Consider the following 23,340-nt stretch of genomic DNA (forward strand, 5'->3'; position numbering starts at 1 on the left):
TAACTCACTTGACTTTCCTTTGTTAATTGATTTAAGGATGACTAAGTGGGATTAATCCTTGCAACTACCATACTTGTGGCTAGTGATAATGATGAAGACCCTTGACAACCAAACCTTGCCAAGACCATTTTGTTAATAAAGTTTTCTTACCATTTACTATTCATATTTCTCATCCGAAACCCCAAAATAAACAAGTCCATAACCAATAACAAGAACACTACCCTGCAAGTCCTTTGAGAGACGGCCCGAGGTTTAAATACTTCGGTTTATAGATTTTAGGGGTTTGTACTTGTGACAAACAAATTTTTGTATGAGAGGATTATTGTTGGTTTAGAGACTATACTTCAACGAGATTTCATTTGTGAAATTCTAAACCGTCAAAAATCCAATCATCACGGATCTCCTAATTTTCATTTCACACTTTCATACTTTTCTCTATTAGGGTTTATTTTCTCCATGAGGAACTAAGCCTCCATTGTTAATGTTAGGAGCTCTATTTACTTTAATGGATTAATAATTATTTGTTCTTCTGCTCTTGATTAATGTTTTGATTATTATTTAAGAATCGATTTCGTTCTTCATCCTAAGAATTAGTGATTATTGGAAAATAACTCTAATTCAACTTGAATTCTATTTGAATCTTGGAAAAGTTATATCATTAGAATTATATCTTGAAATTAATTTCTCACAACTCTCTATTTATCTGGATTTAATGCGATACGTGACATATAATAATTGTCTTATTTTTGGCTATCTAGGGTATGTGTGGCTCATAAACTAGTTTTAAACTTAACCCTCTAATCGAAATCAAGTGACCAAGGAATTGGCGGTTGATGAAGGTTAGAGGAGACTAAAAAGATCTAAGAAATTAGGGTTTAGTCACATATAGTTTGTCATGAACATAATATTTGCATGATCAAGGTAGTTAACATTGAATATTAATCCAGAAATTTAAATATCTCTGACACCTTAACTATTTTTATCATATTATTTTCTTAACCAATTTTAGTTTGCTCTTATTAAATTTTCTGTTTTTATGTTATTTGCTATTGAAACCCTAAATTTTGATTATCTGACTAGAATAATTAATTGACTATTCTTGCTCGATCTATTAATCCTCGTGGGATCAACCCTCACTCACCTGAGGTATTACTTGGTATGACCCAGTGCAATTACCAGGTAGTTTGTGGGTTATAAATTCCGCACCAGAACTACAGATATTTTGTTCTTTGGTTGTTTTTTTGGTACAGTGAGTAGCTCTTGTCCCGTAGCTTTTATCGTCATTATTCTGTTATAAGTTATTGAAGATTTTATGATGTCAATGTCTCAGGGTTGAGTTATTGTAAGTGCATGCTATGTTTGTTACTGCCATAGCATTTTGGTGAAACTTCTGTGGACATTGCGGCTACCGCTGCTGTGAACTAAAAGGAGTTTGTCACGTAGTTGAGTAGCGATTGAGGTATGAAATTTTCTAAAAACCTATTTTATTTCAAGGAATTGTTATAAATCAATATCAATGTGAAAAAAGTATTTTTCTTATGATGGTGCGAGTCTTATGAATTTGATAGTTTTGTATTGGTTAATTATATATGAATTATAGATTACGTTTCATTTAATAATTGTTGTGATGGTTTGGCTAGAATTTTGATCCTTGAGGGATTATGTTGATTTGGTTGTTGTAGGATTGATCTTGAGACTTGTTAGAAACATTGAAATCTGAATGTTAAATCATTTTCTTGGAAACCTGTGTTTTGAAATAAATTAGTAACTCTGAAAACAAAATAGTAAGTAGATATTGAATGAAACTGTATGGGGTTAAATGCTGAGTAAACTAAAATAAGTAAAATTGTTACCGTTTAATTTTCTAAGATTCGTTTTAATTAGAGAATTAGTTATGAATTTTTGAAGTTGACTTGTCTGTAGTTATGATGTGTGAATGATTTCTTAATTGTTGGAAAATTATTGTGAATTGGTGATTATGATTGGTATGTTGAGAAAATGGTGGAGAGATGTTGGTTTAGTTGGAACCCTTGAAAGATTGCAATGGAAAAGCCCGAGTTTTAGAGGAGATGTTGCCGAAATTTTTACAAGTATTTAAGTGAAATTGAATAATAAGAATTAACTTATTTTGGTTTGGTTAATTATGAAAAGAATTATGTTTTGGGGCACTTTAAGCGAAAAGTAAAGTAAGGAAAATGTATATTTAAGAATAAATGATTTTTGAAAAAAAAAATTAAGCTTGAAAAAGAAGTTGAAGTTGGCTTTGAAAAGTTTTTAGTGAATTTAAAAGTAAATAAATTTGATTGGTGAAAACGAAATGATTTCTGAGTCTTTTGATAAAGTCTTATACTCAAGAATGAAGTTGATTTTTTGAGAACTTGGTTAAGCAAAAATGAGATTTATTTGATTTTGAATAACTATAGAAAGGATTATGTTTCAATCAAGATTTTGATTTAGAGAAATAAGGTGATTTTGAGTCTTTTGATGAAAAGAATTTGGGGGTAAGTATAATGAAATATAACATTAAGTTGAGTTTTGAAGGGTATGTGGATCCGAATGGTATATTTAGGAGTAAATGAGTAATGAATGAGATTTTAGCTTGATACGCACCAAGTAAATTATTAGTGAACATAAATGGATTAAGTATGATTTTAAAATGAAAAAGATGCCAGTATGCGATTTAATTCTTCACTCTTCCAAGGACTCGAGCATGTGCGACATTGCCAACTCCACATCACACGTCCAGGCCAAGCACACGAAGACGTCCAACGTGGGGAGTCACATCCCATGTTGGGTCTAGCTCCAGGATCCCCCCTCTTCTCCACATCGCAAACGTGCAACGTCCATGTCCCATGTCCCACGTTGGTTTAATGCATGTGAGGAAGTCGGATGTCCTTCCCTTCCCCCGTCGAAGAGTGTCCAACGTGGGGAGTCAAGTCTCATGTTGGGCCTAGCTCCAAGAGATCTTCTTCCTCTCCAGCTCGCAGACATCGCACATGCACTGCTCATGTTGCACGTGCACTGATCACATTGCATGTCCAGTTGATCCAAGCCTCCAAGAGTCGAGCACGTCACATGTGGGCTCTTCCATGTCCAACGTTGAGCACTCCAAAGCCCCTGGGAGTGCACCTAAGACCCAAAGAATCTAGTGAAGGAAGTTAATGAGGATTTGGACCTTGATTACAAGGAATTATTCTTAAATTATGAAAGTTAATGAGAAAAAATATTTTTTGATTTAGTTTTACTTAAAGTTAATTATTAGGTTTTTTTGGATTTTATAGAGTATTTAAGGATTTTTAAAAACCCTGGAGAGAAGCATTTATTCTAAAGTTTCAACATCTCTGAAACCTAAATGTTTTAATCTCATTACTTTTTTCACTCAATTACTGCTTCCTTTTGTTTGTAGTGCTGTTTTAGTATTTAAAGTATCTCAACTTAAGCTTTTGATTGTCTAACTGGAATAATCAATTAAGTAATTGCTTGCTTAATCTGTTAATCCTCATGGGAATGATAACTCACTCACCGTGGTATTACTTGATATGATTTGGTGCACTTGCCGATAGTTTGTGGAGTTGCAAAATTCCGCATCAAGTTTTTGGCACCGTTGCCGGAGATTAATTGTGATTAACAACAAATCAGTTGATTGATTACCTAGATTAGACCTTTTCTTTCTTTTTGCTATTTACCTCATTGGGAACTTCCTTCACTTTGATGTAGGGAGTTCCACTTTTGTTTTCTTGGTGTCTTGGTGTTTATGAAGGATAATCAAGAAGAAAAGACTATTTAATTTGACCCTGAAATCGAACTAACCCTCAGGCGATTAAGCAAGCTAGAGACAAGAGGGTAATAGGAGAAATTGAAGAGGAGGTAAGCCAAGAAGAATTTGAAATAATTGCTGACAATAACAACACAGTAAATGCTAGAAGGACTATTGGCTCTTTCACAAAATCCATTTTGGGAATTGTGAGAGCAACATAATAGCACCCGCTATAGAGGCAAACAATTTTGAATTGAAGCCTCAACTCATCACCTTGGTATAAAAAAATTGTCAATTCAATGAGAGCCCTCAAAAAGATTCTAATTTGTTCATCTCCAGCTTCTTGTAGATTTGTGACACAGTCAAATCTAATGGTGTCTCTGCTGAGGCTTATTGATTGAGGTAAGGGATCGAGCCAAGCGTTGGCTCAAAACTCAACTAAAGAAAATCATAGCAACATGGGATGATTTGATCAATAAGTTCTTAACCATGTTCTTCCTACCACAGAGGTTGGCAAAGCTGAGACATGACATCCAGACTTTCATGCAGAAAGACAAAGAATCCCTTTATGAAGCTTAGGAGAGGTACAAAGGTATGTTGAGAAAATATCCCCCGGATATGTTTTCTAACTGGGTGTAACTTCAAATTTTCTATGATGAGATCACTCCTACTTCAAGGAATTTATTAGACTCCTCAGCTGGAGGATCTTTGCACATGAAGACAACTGAAAAATCTTTGGAATTAATTGAGATCGTGGCTAATAATCAGTATTTGTATTCCTCTAAAATAGCCATGAAGAAAGGAGTAATGGAATTAGACACATTAGACACATTAGACACTATTCTAGCACAAAATAAGGCTATGTCTCGACAGATCAATGCAATCACTAAGCAACCTTGACACATGCAAGTCTCCACCGTGGGAACACAAGGCATCACTTATGACATGGGAGGAGAAATTCCTGACAGTAAAGTTTTAGAGTCATTTCATCATGATCAATCCCTTGTTGAGCAAGTCAATTATTTGAAAAATTCCTCTAGGCCACACAATGACCCATTCTCTAAAATCTATAACTCTGGATGGAGGAACCACCCTAACTTTGGATGGAAAAATCAAAACCGAAAGACTAATAACTTCAACAACTTAATAACCTTCACCAACCACATCCCACACAACCATCTCAAAACACACAAAAGACCACCCCTTTAGAAAATACCTTAGAAAAATTCACCCAATAAACCTCCACATTCATCCACCAAATCACCAATTTCATGCAAGAGACTAGATTTTCCATCCAAAACTTAGAAGTCAAATTGAGTCAAATTGCCAAACAATTTGCGGTGAAACCCACAAATTCTTTTTCTAGTAACATCATCCCTAATCCAAGAGAAAAATGCATGGCCATTAGCTTGAGGAGTGGAAGGATGGTTAGCAAAAAGGATCGAGATCCCACTGAAGCACACAATGAGGACGTTGAAGAGAAGAAGCAAGGAAAAGAGACCAATGGTCATGAACTAAGAATTTAATATCCAAAGGAGAAGGAAACAGTGGCTCCTTACTAACCAAGAATTTATTTCCCTCAAAGACTAAAAAAACAGCACATTGATGGACAATTCTCTAATTTTTTGGAAGTGTTTAAGAAGCTTCACATCAACATTCCATTTATAGAAGCTTTAGAACAAATGCCTTTTTATGCTAAATTCATGAAGGAGTTGTTATCCAAGAAGAGGTCCTTGAAGGGAGATGAAATTGTGCTAATGACCAAGAAATATAGTGTCATAATTCAAAGGAATTTTTCAAGAAAGATGCAAGATCTAGGGAGCTTTCAAATTCTATGCACCATCGGAAGCACAACCTTTGAAAAAGTCTTATGTGATGCAAAAATAAGGCTATGTCTCAACAGATCAATGCAATCACTAAGCAACTTGGACACATGCAAATTTCTACTGTGGTAACACAAGGCATCACTTATGACATAGAAGGGAAAGTTCTTCACAGTAAAGTTTCAGAGTTATTTCATCATGATCAACCCCTTGTTGAGCAAGTCAATTACATGGAAAATCCCTTTAGGCCACATAATAACTCGTTCTCTAAAAACTATCATCCTGGATGGAGGAACCACCCTAATTTTGGATGAGAAAATCAAAACCAGAAGACCTATAACTTCAACAACTTGATAAGCCTCACCAACCACAATCACCTCCCACACAACCATCTCAAAACACACAAAAGACCACCTCTTTAGAGAATGCCTTAGAAAAACTCACCCAACACACCTCCACATTCATCCAACAAACCACCAATTTCATGCAAGAGACTAGATCCTCCCTCCGAAACTTAGAAGTGCAAGTGAGTCAACTTGCTAAAAAATTGTGGAGAAACCCACAAATGCTTTTTCTAGTGACACCATCCCTAATCCAATAGAAAAAATTCATGGTCATTAGCTTGAGGAGTGGAAGGATGGTTAGCAAAAAGGATCGAGATCCCACTTAAGCACACAATGAGGACGTTGAAGAGGAGAAGCAAGAAAAAGAGACCGTTGTCCAAGAATTGAGGCTCCAAAGGAGGAAACAGTGGCTCCTTACTAACCAAGAATTTCTTTCCCTCAAAGGCTCAAGAAACAGCACCTCAGATGGACAATTCTCTAACTTTTTGGAGGTGTTCAAGAAGCTTCACATTAATATTCCATTTAAAGAAGCTTTAGAACAAATGCCTCTTTATTCTAAATTCATAAAGGAATTGCTATCCAAGAAGAGGTCATTAAAGGGAGATAAAACTGTGCTAATGATGAAGGAATGTAGTGCCATAATTCAAAAGAATTTTTCAAGAAAGATGAAAAATCCAAAGAGCTTTCAAATTCTATGCACTATTAGAAGCACAACCTTTGAAAAAGTCTTATGTGATCTAGGTGCTAGCATCAATTTAATACCTTTATTTGTGATGAAGAAGCTACAAATCAAAGAGGAGCAACCAACAAGAATAGCATTACAAACGGCAGATAAATCTATGAAATATGCACGTGGAATAGTTGAGAATGTCTTGGTCAAAGTGGGGAGATTTTTCCTCTCAACATATTTTGTGATTCTTGACATGCACAAGGATGAGAATACTTCTATTATTCTAGGGATACCATTCTTAGCCATTGGAAGAGCTCTAATAAATGTGAAAAATGATGAATTAATATTGCGGGTACATGATGAGAATTTAGTTTTTCATGTCTTCAAAATCATGCATCATTCAAGTGAGAAGGAGAATTACATGAAGGTTGAATCAATTGATCCAAGCCTCCAAGAACCCCCTAATAAAGCACCTTTGATGGCTCCACATCATTTCTTGAAGGGAAAAGAAGAAACAAAGGTGGTACAACAAATTAAAGACACAAAAGAGGCTAACAAGAGTTTGCAACCCAAGCCTCCCTTTGAAATCAACAAAACTCCCCCTGACATCAAACTTAAGTTTGGTGTTGGGAGTGCATCATCAAATGAAGAAACAAAAGTTGTAACACCCTACCACTCTAAGCCTTAACTCTAGCCGTAAAGTAAAGGGAGATAAAGAGTCACGACAGTTCTAAAGCTTATACAATAATATATATAATCAAGGGATATAATACACTAGAAGCCCAATAAAGAAATAAAAGCTCAAAGTCACAGAAAACAGAGGTACAAAAGCGCGAATTATTCACACATGATAACTAAACGTGTAGGCACAAAAGATAAACAGAAAAAAAGAGTAAACAAATATATATATATATACAAAAGAGGACTAGCCACAGCCTGCAGAGTTTATGCCGACTAGTCAAAATAGAAATACAATAGAGTTTTCATGTTTAAAATAACTAACATCCTATCTATCAAGTTTTCAAATTACAAGACTCTAAGGCAACAAAATATACAAAAGTGAGAGACTACAAAAGTAAATCAAAATAGGAAGTTGAACCATCCTCCGCTCTGTCACCATCCATAAACTCACCGAAGTGGGTTGCAACCTGCATTTGAGAAACAACAACATATGGTATGAGAACCGAAGGTTCTCAGCATGGTAATAGTGCCCAATAGATAAGATTTAAGGTTCCAAGAAGCCAAAGGCAATCCTAGAACTTCACATCGATACAGAATATTCAAGCTTAATGAAACATATAAATTAAACCATAAACAGGGTAATCTAACTTAAGGAATTTCAATTCTAACAGTCACCCCTATCCTACAGCCTTCGCCAACCTACTTTCTATGTGATCCCATTGCCACCGCCTACCGATCCTCCTCAAACCCAGTAAAACACAAATAATGCAAGCAAGTAAAGCACAATTAATATACATGTATAGCAGGTAGATCAAGTAGCAATTAGGCATGTTTTTTAATTAGGCATAACTCAAATAATCAAAGCAAACTAGCATATAGAAGATACATATGATGAATGTCTATCCTATTTTAGCTCGTGATATCACTTGTCGGTTCAAAGTTGCCAACCCGACACATCCTTTCGGATGTAGCCTTTCTACCATGTCCCTGGGATATAGTGTCCGGCTCACTATGTGCACCCTTGGGATATAATGCCCGATTCACTTTTATGTGCAACCCTGGGATATAGTGCCCGGTTCACTTTCTCCACCCTAGGATATAGTGCCTGGCTCACTCTTATGCGCTCCTTAGGATATAATGCTTGGCTCACTCTCCACCCTGGAATATAGTGTTTGGCTCAATAAGTTCATCAACCTCAGACTTTCATCAGTCATCATCATCTTTCTCATCTCAATTCATTCTTAACTCTCGAGTTCTTAGCATTCCTGGGATATAGTGTTTTGCTCACTATCAAGTTCTCATCTCATCTTAATCATTTTCAATTCTTGGGTTCTTTCAAGTTCCCAAATCATGTATGTAAGATATTGCTCAATTTTCTTCGTTTCTCAGCTCATCATCAATAAAATACACCGCAAATTAACTTACACTAATCTCATCCACAAGACTTGCAAAACCAAATCACTGGCTCTAAGCTCATCATCTAAAAAACTTATTTTCGTCCACCCAATATGCTCTCAGTCGTCCCAAAGCTTAATCATTAGCTAGCGGATCTTAAACAATGATTAAAGAGGCTTAGAAAACTAGAGGAGTGCTTAAAAACACAAAAATCACATCTTTCAACAAAATAGGGTCATACGTATGCACGCCCAGTCCCATGAACGCATGAGTGTTATTTTGACAAAGTCGCGTACGCATACATCATCCGTGTACGCGAGAGTTCAAAACAGAAAAGGGTTACCGCGTACGAATGCTAATGGCCACGTACGCGGGAGTGTAAAAGTTGCATTTTTGCGTATGAATGTTAACTTCTACGTACGCATGGGTGTAATTTTTTAGCTTTTCGCGTACGCATGTCGGTGCTGCGTACGCGTAAGGGTGTTCAAAATCGATCCGGACCGAACAAAACCACCAACCGAATCGAAAAAATCGAAAATCGAACAAACCAAAAGCCTAAAAAATCAAAAAAATCAAGTTTTGCTGTTTTTATTGTAGTTCAGTTCGATTTTTGGTTCTGACACTAAAAACCCTAACTTGAACCCAACCAAACCGATTCACTAAAAAACCCTAACAAAACCAATCCCCCCAAACGTGACCTAAACCTAGCCATCGCTTAAAACACTCACTCTGCACTCTCTACTCTCGAAGAAACCCACTCCCAGCACCTTCCAGCCCGCGTGAACCCACTTCCTTCTAGCACCTCCCAGTGTCGGCAAATCCCTTCCTTCCATCATCTCCCAACACCGCCAAACCCTTCCTCCTAGCACCTCCTTGCGGACAGCACCACCCTTGCGGACACTGCACCACCCCCGCTGCCATCCACAGCACCATTTCTAGCTTCGCAAACAGCACAGCCCAGCCACCCACAACATCATTTATGGCCTCACGGAAAGCAACCCAGCCACCGAGTCAAGTCAGATATGGAGCCTCTGAGTCAGGTATTCAATATCAGTTCAATAATCATTGATTCATTGTTGTTGATTGTTGTTCATTGTTGTTTAATTTTTGTTTCAGTGTATATTTGTTGCTGATTGTATTCATTGTTTAATTTATTTGTTGTTGATTTACTGAAATTACTTCTGATTGTTGTTCACTAAATGTATTGTTCAATGTTCAATGTATTTATTGTTGTGTTTGTGTATCTGGTTACTGGCTAAGTATGGATCTCTTATCTCGGTAATATCCAACATTGTGCTATTTGTGTATCTGGTTGCTACACCATCAAAGTCTGGCACAAAAGGAAACAAGAAGATGCATTAATCATTGCAGATTAGGACATCTTGCAATCAAAAAATTGAAAGGGGGTAGAGCATGACATTCTGTCAATGGTCGGTATTTACCTAGTTAGATCAAAATATTGTTGGAATTTGTCGAATGAATTCAAATATTAGCGAGAGATGTAATTTTGTTTACTTCATAGCCTGAATAGTTGTTTTTTTCAGTTCCCACTGTATGGTATGGATGTTAGCAAGCAAAGTTGTATTTACTGATCATGATATCTGGAAAGCTATTTTTGGTTTGAATACCATATATTTAGAACTATCCATGGATGAATCATATGCACAATATGAAAGTCAATTATTTCCAATGGCCTTTCTCATCTTTCCTTCTAGTCTATTCCAGAGTATACTAGGTGTTTTGTTTTGTTTGCTTGCTTTAGAATTCTATAAGCTAGTGGCCTTTTCCTCTATTGATTTTAGGACTTTAAAATATCAAACCAAACATGTTATTACACATATTTTCAATATCTCATTCTGATGATAGAGTCACGAATTGTTTTTACGTAAATAAAAAAGAAAGACATCTTGCTTTCAGGTTTTCTCCGAATTATGTAGTTTTGGAGTTCAAAACAAATTCAAGCATTACGTTCCTTCTATTCGAACTGATTACCTCCAGTTTGGTATCATGCTTCACCAATGGAAAATGATGATAATAAGAGACTGAGGTAGTGTTCATTGACTGCATTCCTATTATGTACGAGTGACCTAATGTGTTGAGAAATACAGTTCTTTGTGGTTTTATTGTTTGTTTCTTTCTTTTTTGCTTTTGATTGTTGTTCATTTGATGTTGTGGCTTTGTTTCTGAAATAGTGTGGTAGTTTTTTTTTTTTAATTGATTAAAAAAACGGAACAAACCAAAGCAAACCAAACCAATTTTAATTGGTTTGATTTGGTTCAGATGTTCTTGTAAAAAAAACGAATCAAACCAAACTGTAATGTAACTAAACAATTGGATCGGATGACTTTTCTCTAAAAAAATGAACCAAACCGCACTGCGAACACCCCTACTAGGAGGAAGGGTTCAGTGGCGCTGGGAGGTGGTGGAAGGAAGGGGTTTGCGTGGGCTGGGAGTGGGAAGTGCTGGCTGTTAGGAGAGTGGGAGGCCGAGTGAGTTTCAAGAGGTGAGAGTGCAGAGAGAGTGAGTATTGGCGGCTAGGTTAGGTCAAGTTGGCGGGGGAGCGAAGAGTTAGTTATGTTGGGTTTTTTGTGAACCTGTTCGTTTCAGTTCGATTAGGGGTTTCAGTGTCAGAACCAAAAACTGAACCAAACCACAGTAAAAACAGCAAAACATGATTTTTTTCAGTTTTTTTTTTTGTTTTTGGTTTGTTCGGTTTTCAGTTTTTTCGGTTCGATTGGTCAATTTTGTTCAGTCCGTATCAGTTTTGAACACCCCTACCTCCCAGCACCTCCTCGCGGGTAGCAACAGCCAGCACTAGCCAACGCCACCATCGCGGGCCCAGCACCAACCAGCACCACCCCCGCCACCACCCACAGCACCATTTCTAGCCTCACGGAGATAGCACTACCCAGCCACCCACATAATCGTTTCTGGCCTCGCCGATAGCACCCAGCCACTGAGTCAAGTCAGATATGGAACCTCCAAATCAGGTATTCAATTTATGTTCAATAATCATTGTTTCATTGTTTTTCAATTTCTATGACCTGTTTACTTTACCAATGAAATACATTTTTTCATGCTTTTTCCACCCTAAAGAATTCATTCGTTCTATACCGTATCAGTTTATCTACGATCCTTTTCTATTGTAGATTTCAGCTTAGTTCTACAAATATGGTTTGATCTTGTTTGATTATGGTGTCCGCTTATTGTATTCGCTTTGCACTGTTGTTCTTGTTAACTATAAATGTTTTCATTTCTAAGATGGAGTTGTTTTTCCTTGTCCCTGTATTTGGAGCAATTTGTTTCTTATTCTGAGTTCCGTTAGGAAATTGATGAATGAGGTTGAGGCCTGGGCATGCATTGTAACTTTTAGAATGTAGAAATCGGTACTTTGATTTCTAAAGAGAAAACAAATATTATGCGATATATACTTGATTAACCATGCATCAGGCTGAGAGTTGCTTGTTTATTTGTTGTTAATTTACTGAAATTGTTTCTGATTGTTGTTATGTTGTTCACTGTTCATGGTTCAATGTTCAAGTTCAGAGAATGTCCTTAACAATTAAAATAGAAAGCTCTTCCTTTTTTGCATATGATAGTTGTTAAATGTTTTCTAAAAATATATATTAAACATGTTTTCATCTTCAAATTATATTAAACCTACATAGGGTTTATTAGAATATTTATATCAAAATATAATTTTTTTTTATTATTAGAATGTATAACTATAATAGAATATTTTTTTACTGGTGCTATATTATTATTATTATTATTATTATTATTATTATTATTATTATTATTATGTAACTGCTTTTTAATTTTAGGTTGGTTTGAGTAAAGAAGTTTAGCTGTTTTGTTGAAGAAGACACCATAACGTGATTATTTTTTGTTTTAAATTTATATTTATTTTTTGTTGTGTTGGCTATTGAACTTTTAAACTTCTTTAATTATCGTATTTTAATTTTTTGTCATTGAATTTTATTGGATCAAGACTTTGTTAGTTATTGTATATTGTGTTTGTTGATTTCAATGTTATGACTTTATGAAATAGTATGGTAGTATTTTTTTTAATTGATTGGAAAACCGAACAAATCAAACCAAACCAAACCAATTTTAATTTATTTGGTTTGGTTCGGATGGTCTTAGTAAAAAAATTGAATCAAACCAAACTGCAGTTTAATTAAACAAGTGAATCGGATGACTTTTTTTAAAAAAATCGAACCAAACCGCATTGTAAACATCCCTACTTGACAGTAATAATTTGCACCTATATTTATATGTGTTTATACATAAAAAATATACAATTTATACCTATATTTATCAGAATTTACACATATAAATTAATACAATTTATATTTATATTTTTTAAAATTTATACACATGCCAATTTAGTATTTATAATGGCTATATGATAACTAAGATTATTAAAAATCGATGCCCCAAAAGTTTCTCATTTACATATACTTTTCTTAAAATGATATTAGCCGGATTTGGCCTAAAAATTAAAATTGGTTCATAAGAAAGAAAAGTTGACCAAACACTTTATGAAACTATTAATTATTATTTGTTTAGAAGAACTATATAGTAATTTATTTACTATATAAAAATATTAAGAAGGGTAATTCATGTATTAATCTGATTTCTGTAAAACCAGGTTCTTTTCGTTTACTTTTTCAACAGAATAAACTACAATCCGCATGAACATGAATCCTATGGCATGTAACTGTACTCTCTCAATCGATAAAACCTTCAACTTATATATTCACAAAATATCGGCAAATGTACCAAATCAAATCAAGTAATAACTTATAACGAGAGATTTGAATTTCTAAAGTTTGAATTTTACTTTAAAGAGTAAAGTGTGATTTATCATTATTGATTTTATAGGTGGGACCAAAAATAAATATGAAAGAGAAATTATTTAAGAGTAGAAGGTCATACTTTACTATCTAAAGTGAAATTCAAACTTTAGAGGATTCAAATTCCACAATGAGAAGAGTGTCGATTCCAGGAGAATTAACGGATTAAGCAATCAAAATCAACCGATTAATCTAGTCAGACTAGCAAATTACGATTTTAAAAGGCTTTAAGCATAAACAACAAGTAAACAAAGCAAAACAAAAGTAAACAATGAGTGTGAAAAAATATATGATTAAGAAAATTAAGGTTTCAGAGATGTTAGTCGTCTGAATTAACACTTTTCATTTTTTACTCTAATCATACAACAATTTTTTTATGGCAAATCATTAGTAATTAAATCTCAATTTCTTGGTAATTCAATTTCTCTTTAACATAATCAAACGTTAATCCCCTATTCATTTAATTAAAAAGAGGTAAGCACGTCCAGGGACGGACTTAGAGGGGGGCGAGTAGTGGCCTCGGTTCCCCAAAATTTTAACAAACTATACTTATATACGAGATATATGTTTAAAAAATAAAAAATATTATATAATTTAGTAGTTTTATATGTATTATTTTTTACTATGTGATGAATTTATGTCTTAATTATTTAATTAACTAATATTTTATACTTAACTAATTGAATATCATACCATCAAGTTTTTGTACCTTTCAAATTAGTTTTTATATAATAATCTCTATTTTTTATTTAAAAAAAATCATTTTTTTAAATTAACATATTTAATATTTATATTATTATATTAATAATGACTTATATAGTTATATTTTGATAATCACATTATGTACTTTAGATATTTTTTTCTAGTAAAAAATACTCATTTTTCTTTTAAATTTATGTTGTTAAAAGAAAAAATTTTATAAAAATATCTTATATCTTGTATTCTATAAAAGTACTATGTCTTTTAAATAATTAATAATTTATAATCTATTTTCAAATCTTTTAAAATTTTTGAAAGAATTTATTTTAATTAATGTGATAATTTTTAACTAAAAACATTATAAAAATGAAAAAAAAAATATCTAAAATTCGAGCCCTCCATATTAAAATTTTTGGATCCGTCTCTGAGCACGTCTCTAATTTATAAAACCACACAATTCATAAGAATTCAGCCTAATTAATTTTATGTCACTTATCAATCCAATTTCAAAACTTAAGAATTATGAAAATCGGTTTTCAAGCTTAATTCAATTAATCACTTTCCTAAGAGATTAAGAAAATTCAAGTCAGAAAAGAATTGTTTTCCAATATATTCAAACCCTTTGAGGTGAAGAACGAAAACTATTTCTTAAAGAGGAATCAATTGTATCAATTAAAAGTAGAAAATTATTACATTAATCCATAAAATTAACAGAGCTCCTAACTTTAATCGAGGAGAATTAAAAACTTATGTTCGTCCTTGCAATCCTTAAGAAAATAAAACTCAAAAGCACCGAAGCAGAGAAGATGTTAGAGCCTTCTTCCCTTATATACTAACCCTAAAGACAGAAAATTCAAATTCAAACTTCTAAATCAAATTCAGAAATCAAATAGAATCAAATATTTTTTCTAATTATTTGCCACCTCTTAATTGCTTGTGATCTTTAATAACTATCATCATTAATGAACTTGTGATTGATCCTTCAAAGGACTGAGAAGTTGAAGAATAGGTCTTGGTTTGAGATTCTGGAGGAGGCAGGCCTACGTAATACGTGGCTTGTTCCAAGTTATACGTGATATAAAGAATTAATCGTCGAATGTCTTCTGTGGGCTCACGTACAATGTTTTTCTTCAATGTGGCCTTATGAGGTGCCCTGGCGTTGTATGTGGTAAATTTCACGTATTACGCGAAAATCAACGCACATGAGGCATGCCTCACGCGTAAGCGTGATGTCTCAAAAATCCTTTGTTGCGCGTACGCATGCTGTAAACGTACGCGTGACAGCTGCGTTGTACGTGAAATCTCCTGCGTACTACGTGAAAGGTGATAGTCACGCATACGCATGACATGTGAAATGCCTCCTAAGTAGTACGTAGTGGTTTTTTCACGTTGCACACCCTTCATATTCTCCTTCCAATAAATTTTTTGTCTTCACAGAAAGTATTCTGCATGTTATTGTTTGTCATAAAGAACTTTTTGTTTATTGCTCTCTAGCTTTCTTTTTGTTTTGTTTCTTTCTGTTTTTCTTCTAAAATTTCTTGTAATCAATGAAATTCAACTAATCAAAGTAATATCCATTCCAACTTTAAATTCATTGATTATTTATAAAAAAATTTAATAAATCAATTAAAATAAAGAAGGAAAAACACCACAGATGCACACGCATCAAGGGTTCAAACTTCATGTACAAATTTTTTTTTATTTGTTTATTTTTACTGATGATGTTAAGTTTGCGTGGGAGGTGAGAGTGACCATGAATGTGAATTAAATAAATAAAGGAGCGACTAACAAGTCTTGTGAAAAAAAAGTAGTTAAATTGTAATTTTGTAGGAAAAATTTTGCACGGTATAGGAGCACATATTTTTTGGAGTAATTCTTAATTTTATTATATAGCAGTTTTACAGAATAGTTTTACATGTCAAATTTATTCATAAAAGTTTTTTACTCTACTTTTTCTCTGGAACTAAATATACCCTAGATGAAAATAAGTGTTTACAAATGTTTTTAGAATACTCATTAAATATATTTTTGAAACATATAAGAATTTCTTGTACATAAGCCTAGAAACTTGTATAGGAAGTAATCTCAAAATTCATGTTACCTCACTTTTAATGATCTCTCTCAATTGAGTGGCTTGTTTGTTTTAATTCTCGATATAATATCTACAAAATCTTGTTCTAAGTTTCTATGAAAATGAACTAAATAACTATAACATAAGAGACCCACAACCATAAACTATTTATGAAGGTATACAAATTAATAATGTTACCTATTTACAGCTTATTACCCAGCAAGGCTGCAGAATGTGCAAGTTTCTGTATCTTTTCGTAATTGCGTTGCGCAATCGCCTCTTTGTCGGATAGAAGAACGGCTGATGCTCCCCGCGAAATATATTTCTTAATAGAGTCAGCAAGCAATTAGAGATTAAGACGTTCATTTTCAATTTTTATGAGAATGATCAACAACAACAAACTTCAAGAACTACCTATTTTGATTCCCTGAGAAGCAACCATAGAGACATGAGGAAAAGGCTTCTTGAGTGCGGCTGATATGTACTGAAATCCTCCAAGTGAAGAAATTGATAAATCTATACCGCATGGTAAATTGTCGATTATATGAAATTTTGGAAAATATAACACACTTGATGCTTGTGTTTAATTGTATTAATACAAGAACAAGAATGTACAATGAAAACTATCATATCAGCACAGATCTAGAAAAAAATTGGAGCTGGGATTACGAGATTAGTGCAGCGCTCCTATGAGCTGGAAAGCAGATGACAAAATGCAAAGCAAGAAAACCAAAAGTGTATACTCCTCCGTGCAACAAGTGTGCATACACTATCTATATTATTTGAATGTTCTTCAATATGGTAAACTAAACAGAACATAAAAAAGCTAACCTTGACAATTTTAGCTCCTGCTTCACATGCAGACAGTATCTGCATTAAGAACAATAAATCAAGATCAAATGAATGCTCAAAAAGATGCACAAGGTATGGAAATTAAGGAAGCAAGAATTCATGTTAATCGGATCTCCAAAGGCCAAATTGAGCCTTACTTCAGTTGGAGTCATTGTGCCAGGAATGTATAAAACTTCACCATTCTGAATGTAATACATAACGTCCTGGTAATCGATCGGAGCCAAAAAAAAAAAACGAAATAAAGAAAAAGAAAAAGAAAATGAAAGAAATAACAAAACACTGTGACCAAGCACTAGCAGTTGTTATGTGACATCTTAATATAGTAATAAGATCTGCAAATTCAAACCTTAACAATTGCTGAACTCATCAGAAATTTTACTCCAGCATTGACTGCAGCTTTTGCATCCTCAATCTTGAGAACATTCCCAACCTAGGAGCAGATATCTGTTTGATTCAGACAACTGTTGAGTAGAAATGTAATATCATGTAATGATTATCTTAAATGGGAGCCTTTTTTCATTTCTTCAAATTGATTTTAGAGTTAACATTGAGTTTTGATGATCTATATGTAATACAAAATTACAAATCATAAGAATCTGAAATAAAATTGTTTTACAAGCTAGTAAATACCCAACAATTTCAAATGTCTCAACTTTCAATTGTTTTCCAAAATTTGCACAAGTAGGCTAATACAGTTATTATGTTAGTAATAATCCAAAGGAAAACATTTTGGCTATGAAGAATTTCACGAAGACAACGAGACGACAACAGCATATTGACTATTTGATGCTTCAACCAGCATATTGACTCAGTGGTACAGAAAACAATCTCAAATTTCAACGAAAAGAGACAATGCAATGATGTTTTCTCCATATCATAAAACTTAATGTAGGTTCATGTGAAGATATACACTCAAACAAAGAATATTGATGCAGCAACTTAAAGGGTGCAAGCATACTCAAAATGCCGTAGTCGGGTGCTCCTTGACCAGCTGGTTTAGAACCTAAAAAGACCAGAATTAGAACAAATGAATTCTAAAACACAGTTCTACAAGTAAAGTGATCAACCAGAAAAGATTAAGTAGACAACCTCAAAAGAGAAAACAAAATAATAGCGATGAGAAACACACTACAAAGACACAAGAGTTGAGGACATTATGCTCAATATGTCCTAATTCATTTTGATCAGCTTATAAATATATCCATGCAATTGTCCCTAAAGTTCTTTTCTTTTCATTCAAAATAAATCGATAAACAAAATAAAAAGAATATGTAGAGAAAACTCACAAGTGAAATGCCACCTGCTATTGCAGCATTTGCAGCTTCATAGGCCACTTCTGCACTGTATGAAAGTGAAAAAGAAAAATTAAGGTCAAGGGTAACTGTGATTGAATACATTTATTCATAGGGTTAGTCTTTCTTAGCACACTTTTGATTAAACTCCAAATTCATTATCAATATTATTGACATGTGTGTTTCATTAGATAAGGTAACCATTCTACCAATTTTGGCTTCAATGGAATCGTGAACAAGCTCGCCATCATCTTTGTAATCTTGAGTTAAAGCTTATTAAAATTAAAAGGGAAAATTATATGTTTATTGGACTAAATAAAAATTATTATTATTATTAATGATAAACAGTGATTTTTTAACTTTGTTCTATTTTTTTCTGATTGCTTATTTGACTAGAGTGATATATTGTTTATTTTCAATTTCCCATAGTTTATAGAATATGAAAATATTTCTCTTTAATTTTGAATTCCTTTGACTTACTAAAATCTATTTTCTAAGTTTTCTGTTCAAAAAAGAAAGAAAGACCAATGTTATCGAAAATATTTAAACATTACTAACTGCATAATTTAACTTTTAAATCAATATTTCTTTTTAATATATAATTTGGATACCATCAAAATTCTAATGGCAAGATTGAAACATGAGATGAGAGCATTGCGCTAACTCAAATTCCAAAAGAAGCTAGCCTCAAACTCTGATTCTTTGTAGAATGTACTTTATATACATGATTCTAATCAAGATAAAGTTTTGGAAGAATTGTTTATTAATCTTCTTTCATGTCAGCATATTCGGATGGTACAATTGCAATACAAAAAATATACATATATAATAACACATTGGAAAACTTCACCAAAATCAGGTTACATAAGTTATATGTCAAATTTAAAAACAAAATGCTATTCTATGACGGTAGAAATACCAGTGGCATGTCCTCTTGATGGTGGTAAGATACTTTGCAATTTTTTAATCATTTGATCTAGATCCTTCAACTTTTCTTTCTGACCAGCCTTGAGTAAAAAATTTTCCATCATTGAAAATGAAGCAGTGCTCATATGTCTTCCTCTTTCTAACAATTGTTTGGAGCACTCAAAAGCTTCTTGCACCATACCCCGGGAGCATATTCCAGTGACTAGAAGATCCAAAGCATGAGAATGAGGACAATACCCTCTCTCAACCATGTATTTCCATAAACTCAAACCCAAATCAACATGAGAATTTTGGCAGAAATATTTCATTAGTGTCACAACTGTTCTTGTTTTCAAAACTGTACGGTGGTCGGTTTCCGGACAGGTCGGGTGATGATTGATGGGAGCGAGGATTCCTCAATCGCGGTTGTGTCGGGTTCCGGTTTGCCGTGAAGTCGAGCACTTGTCGTGAGAGAAATAGGGGGGTGCCACCTGCAAAGACACTCCGACGATCTAGTCAGTCAGTGTGCAGGCGGAGAAATGTTAGGTGAAAAGGTGACGTACCTCGAGGGAAGGGCAGGTCCTTCCCTATTTATATCGTGTCAGAGGTGGGCCCTACGAGGACAGGCCCACCTTCCTCGAAGCTTCCTCATAGCTGTAGCGGGGAGCTGTCAGGGACGCGTGTCCGGGTCGCGCTGTGAACAGTTTGCATCCGACCGTTCGGGTCGGGTCGTCATCGGGTCGAGTTGACCCGCGAGTCACTTGGGCTGGGCCGTAACAGTGCCCCCACGCGCCAGTGGTAGTCGTAGGGACTATTAGTGGCGTGTCGTCTCCCGTTTCGTTTGTTCTCGTCAACTCGGCCGCACGTGGGGAGAATACGCCCTCAACGCGCGTGTCCCCTGGTTTGCATAAGCAACCGTTTCGTCGCATCGTTCCTTGTGCGGAGCATTAAATGCTCATAATGGGGTGGAAAAAACCCCATTTGCAAAGACTATTCTGCCCCCAGGTGTTTCGCGCTTCTTGGGAGGCAGTTTTTAAACAATCAGTTTTATGCTTCTGCATTTCTTCATACTTCCCATCTCTCTCCTTCCTTTTCCTTGCTACAAGATTTCAGAGCGTCATTGTGGTGCTTTCGTACATCCTCCTTGTATCTTCCCAGACTTGCAATTTCATCCTCTTTCCATCAATTCAGGTAATTCTTTGAGTTCTTTTCTTTTGTGCTTCGTTCTTGCATGTTTGTTGCCTGGTTTTTGTTGCTGTTGTGTAGCCTTTCAATGGTAGTTATACGTGTTAGGGGGGGTATCATTCCAGGGTAGGTTTTTCCACTTATAGTGTTTCATCCTTAGTTGGGGAGTAGTGGGGGTAGTGTCTGTGCTCGGCCTGAGCAACCGATCTCTTAGACTGACTGGATGGTCCCCCCATGTAGGTATGGCTCGCACGGTCTCCCGGGCTTCCCCTTCTCCCGCTGCGTACGATCCCTATGCTTGGGTCGTTTCCGACGTAAAGGATTCGCCTAACCAAATGGGTGAGGAGGAGCTCACCGAGTTCCGACAAGCCGAGTACTTGTGCGGAGGGACTGATGAAGAAGCCAATTATGACGTCTTCGTCCCGGTTCCTCACGAGCGGTTGTACGAGATAAATCTCCACCACCCCCGAGTAGCCGACTGGATTTGGTTTTACAAATCCATGTTTACTCAAGTTGGGGTTCGTATTCCGTTTTTCGCCTTCCAGATGGCGCTTTTAAGCCGTGTGTCCGTGGCGCCGTCGCAATTGCATCCGAACAGCTGGGCCTTAATCCGCTGCTTCGAGATGGTTTGTGAGTATCTTGAGCTTCCGGTGCCTGTAGATGTCTTCCTTTTCTTCCTCAACCTTACTAACCCTTCGAAGGAGGGGAAACATAAAAAGGGGTTCATGTCCTTCCGGTCTGCCCAAGGTCGGAGGATTTTTGGTTTGTTTGAAGACTCCTATCATGGGTTTAAGGACAAATATTTCAAGGTCCGCCCTGTCAAAGGTCGTCATCCTTTTTGGCTGTCGTTAGAGGGGGTACGCCTTATTCCGACCTATTGGAGTTTCGGAGCAGGGTCCAATGCCTTCGTTAAGGTAACTTATAGGGGCATGTCTGCGGTGGATAGGAAGATTGTCGATGTGTTGATGGCAGTCTTCGGGAGGAATCATGTAAATCCTCACCTTCTCATGGGTGATCGGGAGGCCGGTCGTAATTATATTTGTGAGAAGCCTCTACTTGTCCCTTATCTTTCTGCTTTTGTTAATAATTTGTACTGATTAACCGACTTCGCTTGTTTTTTCGCAGTGGGGATGTCTGCCGAGGTGACGGGTCTTCCTAACTTATTCCAAACCTTCCTGTGCGCTAGTGACGACGAAGGGGACAATGAGAAATCTGCCGCTGAGAAGTCTGCTGCTCTTCCGGAGGACAAGGCTGCTTCCGAGCAAGAGGCCGCGGTCGACGGGACCGAGACCTCGGCCCAAGCTGCCCAGGTCGAGGTCGACAAGACGGTTCATGTTTCCCCCTTCCACGAGGTGATCGGCACCGGGGGTTCGATGTCTAACCCGGACGCCGATGACGAGGTGGAAGAGGTCCCTAGCCTCAAGAGGAAGAGGAAAACGTCGTCCAGTCCTGAGGGGGTTCTCACTGTTATGGAGAGGAATTTTGATGCCGGGAACTTCATAGATTCCCAGCTGATTCCTGGTACCGAGGAGTATTTCCATGAGTCTTCCCTTGCCGGGCAGGCGAGGTGGATGTACCGTACCCTTTTACGTGGCGCCGTGATAGCTCGGAAGGCCGAGTTTGAGCTATCCGGGATGGAGTCCCTCCGTAGAAGGTTGGAATCTACTGGGAAGGCTAACAATGAGCTAAAGAATGAAGTTGAGACTCTCCGGGAGCAGTTGACCCAATCAAATGAGAAACTTGACGCCGCCGAAAAGAAAGCTACTGCTGCCGAGAAGAAAGCCGCCACTGCTGAGAAGAAGTTAGAAGAATCGGACGCCACGGTTTCTCGTCTTGTCGATCGTGAAATGGCTTTAGAAAGCCAGGTCGGCGCGGCACAGAAACGGGTGGCCGATATAGAGAAGGAGAAGCAGACCGTGGAGGCTGAATTGGCGACATGGAAAGCAAAGTATAAGGACGTCGTGAAACAAGGGAAGGGTGCGATTTTGGCGACCGAGGAGGCTCTTAAAGCTCAGGTCAAAATCGTTACTCCCGAGTTTGACACGTCGGCGATAAGTGTTTTCAAGGTTATCAAAGACGGCAAAATTGTTGACGTCCCCAAGAAATGAATCCTTTGTTTAAAACTTTTTGTTTAGCCGTTTTATTTTGGCTTATGTGAACAATTTGACTTCTTAGTCGTTTGCCCGTTTTGGCGTAGTTAACTTTTCCTTATTCGTCTGATTGTGTTATCGTTTCTATTAACCGTTTTTGGTTTATAGTTGTCGTATATATCAACGAATCATGGCCTTTCGCGTAGTCATTTGTTATAGCGGCAGTTGACGGGCTCCCGGGGTGATCAGTCTCGGGGTTGCGCGTCGTTGTCGGTCGTGATTGAACGGTTTATCTGGAAAAAAGGGGAACAAGACAGGAGAGAAAATTTGCACAAGTATATCTTATTCGGTAATTACATAAAGGACTCGTAGGTCACTATGAAAAGTTCAAATCCGCAAATTAACTACTTAGCTCGATTGGTCGGCATGTCGGTTCGCCCGCTAGGAGTAGAATCTTCTCAAGTTGTCCGCGTTCCATGTTCTCGGGACTTCCTTACCATCAAGCCTTTCTAACTTGAAAGCACCTTTACCCATCACTTTTTTGATTCTATAGGGGCCTTTCCAGTTTGCCGCTAGCTTGCCTGCTCCAGGGGTCGGTAGGCCGATGTCGTTTCGCCTCAGGACGAGATCGTTCAGCTCGAATTCCCTCTTGAGCACTTTGGTGTTGTAGCGCAGAGCCATTCTTTGTTTTAGTGCTGTTTCTGTCAAATGAGCCA

The 23,340-nt window shown here is 36.3% G+C and overlaps 1 long non-coding RNA gene across 1 annotated transcript; it reads left to right on the forward strand.

Moving 5' to 3' along the window:
* The first annotated feature begins 9,362 nt into the window (after positions 1–9,362).
* On the forward strand, positions 9,363–16,988 carry LOC107474065 (uncharacterized). The gene is made up of 3 exons (XR_008005718.1): positions 9,363–9,710; positions 10,588–11,660; positions 16,508–16,988. It is a non-coding gene; the product is annotated as an uncharacterized LOC107474065 (long non-coding RNA).
* Positions 16,989–23,340: the final 6,352 nt, after the last annotated feature.

The sequence above is a fragment of the Arachis duranensis genome, chromosome 2, assembly GCF_000817695.3.
Source record: "Arachis duranensis cultivar V14167 chromosome 2, aradu.V14167.gnm2.J7QH, whole genome shotgun sequence".
NCBI lineage: Eukaryota > Viridiplantae > Streptophyta > Magnoliopsida > Fabales > Fabaceae > Arachis > Arachis duranensis.